Below are 7709 nucleotides of genomic sequence, written 5' to 3' on the forward strand. Positions count from 1 at the left end.
GGTCCTGTCCCGGCGCGCGCGGCCCCGCTCCCTAGGGCGCGCGCGCGCCGGGTCTCTGCAATTTAAAGGGCCAGTGCACCAATGTTGGTGCCTGGCCCAATCTTCCCAATTACCAATTAGTGTGATCACCTGTGTACTTCCCTATATTACCTCACTTCCCCTGCACTCCCTTGCCGGATCTTGTTGCCTTAGTGCCTAGTGAAAGCGTTCCCTTGTCTGTTCCTAGCCCGTGTTCCTGACCTCCTGCCGTTGCCCCTGACTACGATCCTTGCCGCCTGCCCCCGACCTTCTGCTACGTCCGACCTTGCTTCTGCCTACTCCCTTGTACCTCGCCTATCTTCAGCAGTCAGAGAGGTGAGCCGTTGCTAGTGGATACGACCTGGTCACTACCGCCGCAGCAAGACCATCCCGCTTTGCGGCGGGCTCTGGTGAAAACCAGTAGTGACTTAGAACCGGTCCACTAGCACGGTCCACGCCAATCCCTCTCTGGCACAGAGGATCCACTACCTGCCAGCCGGCATCGTGACAGTAGATCCGGCCATGGATCCCGCTGAAGTTCCTCTGCCAGTTGTCGCCGACCTCACCACGGTGATTGCCCAGCAAGCCCAACAGATTGCCCAGCAAGCCCAACGGATTGCCCAGCGAAATCACCAGCTGGCATACTTGACCACCGTGACACTGCAACTTCAGTCACAGATACAGCAGCTGCTGCCACAGACACAGCAGCTACAACAACCATCTCCTCCGCCGGCTCCTGCAACTCCTCCGCAGCAACCGGCCGCTCCTAACCCCTGCTTGTCCCTGCCGGACAAATTTGATGGGGTCCGCAATGATCCTGCCACAGCCACAGTCCAGTCCTACTTCGCTGAGGTCCGTGGTGTCTTCGAGGAGCCTGCCCGAGCCTCTTCTGCCAAGACTGCCCTGCTGAACCTGGTCCAGGGTGTTTCTTCCGTTGGCGAGTACGCCATTCAGTTCCGTGCTCTTGCTTCCGAGTTGTCCTGCAATAGTGAGATTCTCTGCGCGACCTTTAAAAAAGGCCTATCCAGCAACATTAAAGATGTTCTGGCCGCACGAGAAACTCCTGCTAACCTGCATGAACTCATTCATCTTGCCACTCGCATTGACATGCGTTCTTCCGGATGGCGTCTGGAGCTCCGCCTGGATATGGACTTTGTTCGCACGAGGCGTTTTTTCTCCCCGGCTCCTCTCTCCTCTGGTCCTCTGCAATCCGTTCCTGTGCTTCTCGCCGCGGAGGCTATGCAAGTTGACCGGTCTCGCTTGACACCTCAAGAGAGGACACGACGCCGCATGGAGAATCTTTGCCTGTACTATGCCGGTACCGAACACTTCCTGAAGGATTGTCCTATCCGTCCTCCCCGCCTGGAAAGACGTACGCTGACTCCGCACAAAGGTGACACAGTTCTTGATGTCAACTCTGCTTCTCCACGCCTTACTGTGCCTGTGCGGATATCTGCCTCTACCTTCTCCTTCTCTACTATGGTCTTCTTGGATTCCGGATCTGCAGGAAAAATTTTTTTGGCCTCTCTTATCAACAGGTTCTACGTCCCTGTGACCAGTCTCGCCAGACCCCTCTACATCTATTGTATTAACAATAAAAGATTGGACTGTCTCATGCGTTTCCGCACAGAACCCCTCCTAATGTGCATCGGACCTCATCACGGAAAAATTGACTTTTTTTTCCTCAGGTTCTTTGGCCCCAAGAAGAGGGGGAGACCCAAGGGGGGGGGTACTGTTACGCCGAGCGCTCCGGGTCCCCGTTCCTCCCCGGAGCGCTCGCCTCATCCTCGTTGCTGCAGCGCCCCGGTCAGATCCACTGACCGGGTGCGCTGCGGTCCCGCCTCCAGCCGGGATGCGATTCGCGATGCGGGTGGCGCCCGCTCGCGATACGCACCCCGGTCCCCGTACCTGACTCGCTCTCCGTCGGTCCTGTCCCGGCGCGCGCGGCCCCGCTCCCTAGGGCGCGCGCGCGCCGGGTCTCTGCGATTTAAAGGGCCAGTGCACCTATGATGGTGCCTGGCCCAATCTTCCTATTAGCTTAATTGGCTCCCACCTGGTCCCTGACTATATCTAACCTCCTCCCTTGCACTTCCTTGCCGGATCTTGTTGCACTTGTGCCTAGTGAAAGCGTTCCCTTGTTTGTTCCTAGCCCGTGTTCCTGACCTCCTGCCGTTGCCCCTGACTACGATCCTTGCCGCCTGCCCCCGACCTTCTGCTACGTCCGACCTTGCTTCTGCCTACTCCCTTGTACCTCGCCTATCTTCAGCAGTCAGAGAGGTGAGCCGTTGCTAGTGGATACGACCTGGTCACTACCGCCGCAGCAAGACCATCCCGCTTTGCGGCGGGCTCTGGTGAAAACCAGTAGTGACTTAGAACCGGTCCACTAGCACGGTCCACGCCAATCCCTCTCTGGCACAGAGGATCCACTACCTGCCAGCCGGCATCGTGACAGGGGGTCTAAAAAAAATTGCAGCTCTTGACTGTATCTCCTTAAAGGGGAATTCCAGGATTTTTTATTTGACTATGCTACAGTGGCTGTAAAGTTAGTGTAGTTCATAATATATTGTGATCTCACAATTCTTCTGTGATTATCGCCCCAATATTTATTTTTAACAGTAAACAAAATTATTTAGGTCTCAGGATTTCCCAGGTTGCAGTGCATCATTAGTAAGGGGATCAGAGGGAGTCTGTCCTTCTTCAATGGGTTACCCTGCGACCGCTGGGTGGGAGAGAGATCATTTTGCAACAGCTGTAGGCACCCTGATTAGAAAACACTGGTGTATTGCATTGAAGGGATCACAGGTATATTGCATTGAAGGGATCCCACACATCAGCCACCCCAATAGGTGGGGTGGCTGATGTATGGGAGGGAGGAAAGTGACCTCATACTTACAAACTATGGAACTATGGGATGTGGTGTTTAGAGAATGAAATTCAACAGGAAATACCCAGTTCTGGCAGGTATGTACCACTAAAATTACCTATAGTTACTGTACATATCAAAAGTTGTTCAGCTTACAACAAATGATGTATACAAGTGGCTTCCAAGCTGTGGATCTTTAGCTATTGTACTTTTAAACCATCTGGAGGTCCATAGTTTGGAGACCACTGATGTATAGGATGTGTTATTGAATATAGTAGGTAACTAATAATTAGGTAAATTCATCAATTCTTCAGCAGATCCTTTTCGGAAGTATAACCATAAAGCAATGTATCACCCCATCATTGGACACAATTGATGACCAGGACAGGACATGATTTCAATTACTGTATGATATGATTTGTAAGTTATATTTATCCTTCTAAAGCAATGGTCTCAAACTGCGGACCTCCAGATACAGCAAAACTTCAACTCCCAGCATGCCCGGACAGCCAACGGCTGTCGGGGTATGCTGGGAGTTGAAGTTTTGCAACATCTGGAGGGCCACAGTTTGAGACCACTGTTAAGGTAACATTATCCATATTTTTTTATTTTTTTTATTTGTGTTTTGAAAATTACAACCCAAAAAGAGAAAAAAAGAGAGAGAGAAAAAAAATACATATATCATCACATTTACTCTAAATTAAAAATGCACTAAAAAGGGTCAGGGAATAGGGGAAAGGGAAGAGAGAAAAGAGAGGAAAAGAGGGTTTATAAAAAGAGTAGAAAGTAGAAGTAGAGAGAAATAGGGCCTTCTGTAGGATCATGTTTACTTACTGATACATCTTTAATCACTTGGTGTTCTTTTCCCTAGTTAAACGGGTACTCCAGTGAAACTTTTTTCTTTTAACCCCTTAAGGACCAGGCCATTTTACACCTCAGGACCAGAGCGTTTTTTGCACATCTGACCACTGTCACTTTAAACATTAATAACTCTGGAATGCTTTTAGTTATCATTCTGATTCCGAGATTGTTTTTTCGTGACATATTCTACTTTAACATAGTGGTAAAATTTTGTGGTAACTTGCATCCTTTCTTGGTGAAAAATCCCAAAATTTGATGAAAAATTAGAAAAATTTGCATTTTTCTAACTTTGAAGCCCTCTGCTTATAAGGAAAATGGATATTCCAAACAAAAAAATATTTTATTCACATATACAATATGTCTACTTTATGTTTGCATAATAAAATTGACGTGTTTTTACTTTTGGAAGACACCAGAGGGCTTCAACGTTCAGCAGCAATTTTCCAATTATTCACAAAATTTTCAAACTCACTATTTTTCAGGGACCAGTTCAGGTTTGCAGTGGATCTGAAGGGTCTTCATCTTAGAAATACCCCACAAATGACCCCATTATAAAAACTGCACCCCCCCCAAAGTATTCAAAATGACATTCAGTCAGCGTTTTAACCCTTTAGGTGTTTCACAGGAATAGCAGCAAAGTGAAGGAGAAAATTCACAATCTTCATTTTTTACACTCGCATGTTCTTGTAGACCCAATTTTTTTATTTTTACAAGGGGTAAAAGGAGAAAATGTTTACTTGTATTTGTAGCCCAATTTCTCTCGAGTAAGCACATACCTCATATGTCTATGTAAATTGTTCGGCGGACGCAGTAGAGAGCTCAGAAGGGAAGGAGCGACAAGGGGATTTTGGAGAGTACGTTTTTCTGAAATGGTTTTTGGGGGGCATGTTGCATTTAGGAAGCCCCTATGGTGCCAGAACAGCAAAAAAAAAACACATGCCATACCATTTTGGAAACTAGACCCCCTGAGGAACGTAAAAAGAAATTAAGTGAGCCTTAATACCCCACAGGTGTTTCACGACTTTTGCATATGCAAAAAAAATATATATTTTTTTCACTAAAATGTGTGTTTCCCCCCAAATTTCACATTTTTGCAAGGGTTAATAGCAGAAAAGACCCCCCAAAATTTGTAACCCCATCTCTTCTGAGTATGGAGGTACCCCATGAGTTGACCTGGAGTGCACTACGGGTGAACTACAATGCTCAGAAGAGAAGAAGTCATATTTGGCTTTTTGAGAGCAAATTTTGCACGGGGGCATGTCACATTTAGGAAGCCCCTATGGTGCCAGAACAGAAAAAAAAACACATGGCATACCATTTTGGAAACTAGACCCCTTGAGGAACGTAACAAGGAATAAAGCGAGCCTTAATACCCCACAGGGGTTTCACGACTTTTGCATATGTAGAAAAAAAAAATTCACTAAAATGTTTGTTTCCCCCCAAATTTCACATTTTTGCAAGGGTTAATAGCAGAAAAGACCCCCCAAAATTTGTAACCCCATCTCTTCTGAGTATGGAAATACCCCATGTGTGGACGTCAAGTGCTCTGCTGGCGCACTACAATGCTCAGAAGAGAAGGAGCGCCATTGAGCTTTTGGGAAAAAAATTGTTTGGAATGGAAGTCAGAGGCCATGTGTGTTTACAAAGCCCCCGTGGTGCCAGAACAGTGGAACCCCCCACATGTGACCCTATTTTGGAAACTACACCCCTCACAGAATTTAATAAGGGGTGCAGTGAGTATTTACACCCCACTGGCGTTTGACAGATCTTTGGAACAGTGGGCTGTGCAAATGAAAAATAAAATTTCAGACACTGTTCAGACACCTGTGGGGCGTAAATGCTCACTGTACCCCTTATTACATTCCGTGAGGGGTGTAGTTTCCAAAATGGGGTCACATGTGGATATTTTTTTGGGGGGGGTTATGTCAGAACCGCTGTAAAATCAGCTACCCCTGTGCAAATCACCAATTTAGACCTCAAATGTACATGGTGCGCTCTCACTCCTGAGCCTGGTTGTGCGCCCGCTGAGCATTTTACGCCTAGATATGGAGTATTTCTGTACTCAGGAGAAATTGCGTTACAAATTTTGGGGGTCTTTTTTTCCTTTTAACGCTTGTGAAAATAAAAAGTAAAGGGCAACACCGGCATGTTAGTGTAAATGTTTTTATTTTTTTACACTAACAAGCTGGTGTAGCCCCAACTTTTCCTTTTTATAAGGGGTAAAAGGAGAAAAAGCCCCCCAAAATTTGTAGTGCAATTTCTCCCGAGTACGGAAATACCCCATATGTGGCCCTAACCTGTTTCCTTGAAATACGACAGGGCTCTGAAGTGAGAGCGCCATGCGCATTTGAGGACTAAATTAGGGATTGCACAGGGGTGGACATAGGGGTATTCTATGCCAGTGATTCCCAAACAGGGTGCCTCCATCTGTTGCTAAATTCCCAGCATGCCTGCACAGTCAGTGGCTGTCCGGAAATGCTGGGAGTTGTTGTTTTGCAACAGCTGGAGGCTCCGTTTTGGAAACACTGCCATACAATACGTTTTTCATTTTTATTGGGGGGACAGTGTAAGGGGGTGTATATGTAGTGTTTTACCCTTTATTATGTGTTAGTGTAGTGCAGTGTTTTTAGGGTACATTCACACTGGCGGGTTACGGTGAGTTTCTCGCTAGAAGTTTGAGCTGCGGCGAAAAATTTGCCCCAGCCCAAACTTGAAGCAGGAAACTTACTGTAAGCCTGCCCGTGTGAATGTACCCTGTACGTTCACATGGGGGGGCAAACCTCCAGCTGTTTCAAAACTACAGCTCCCAGCATGTACTGACAGACCGTGCATGCTGGGAGTTGTACTTTTGCAACAGCTGGAGGCACACTGATTGGAAAACCTTCAGTTAGGTTCTGTTACCTAACTCAGTATTTTCTAACCAGTGTGCCTCCAGCTGTTGCAAAACTACAACTCCCAGCATGTACTGATCGCCGAAGGGCATGCTGGGAGATGTAGTTATGCAATAGCTGGAGGTACGCAACTACAACTCCCAGCATGCCGAGACAGCTGATTGCTGTTTGGACATGCTGGGATTTGCAATTTTGCATCTTGAGGGCTACAGTTTTAGAGAACACTGCAAAGTGATCTCCAAACTGTGGTCCTCCAGCTGCTGCAAAACTACAATTCCCAGCATGCTATGACAGCAAACAGTTGTTTGAGCATGCTAGGAGTTGTAGTTTTGCAAGATCTGGAGGGCTACAGTTTAGGGACCACTATATAGTGGTCTCAAACTGTAGCCCTCCAGCTGTTGCAAAACTACATATTCCAGCATGCCCAAACAGCTGTCTGGGCATGCTGGGAGTTGTAGTTTTGCAACATCTGGAGGGCTACAGTTTGAGACCACTGTATAATGGTCTCAAACTTTTCCCCTGAAGATGTTGCTAGGCAACTCACCGGCTTCCGTCTGATCCAGCCGCACGTCATCGCCGCCCGCCGATCTCCGTCGCCCGCAGCCTCCGTCGCCCGCCCGGATCGGTAAGTGGATCTTCGGCGCCGTCCCCGTCGTTTCCCCGTCTTGCCCCGCCTATTGTGGGTGGGCAGGACGGGGAAAACGAAAGTAAACCCCCTGCCCCCGATCTGCTATTGATGGTCGCGTCTAGACCACCAATAGCAGGGATAGGAGGGGTGGCACCCCTGCCACCTCACCCCTATGCCTTCAGGGGGATCGTGGGTGTCTTAGACACCCGCGATCCCCCTTACATTCCGGGTCACTGGGTCACTATAGACCCGTAATGACCCGTAATCGCGCAAATCGCAAGTGTGACTTCACTTGCGATTTGCCGCGATCGCCGAAATGGGGGGGTCTGATGACCCCCCTGGGCATTTGCACGGGAGGCCTGCTGAACGATTTCAGCAGGCATCCCGCTCCGATCCCCGCCCGGCGCACGGCGGGGACTAGAACTGCCCATGACGTAAATGTACGTCC

This window comes from Hyla sarda, chromosome 6, assembly GCF_029499605.1.
Source record: "Hyla sarda isolate aHylSar1 chromosome 6, aHylSar1.hap1, whole genome shotgun sequence".
NCBI classification, from domain to species: domain Eukaryota; kingdom Metazoa; phylum Chordata; class Amphibia; order Anura; family Hylidae; genus Hyla; species Hyla sarda.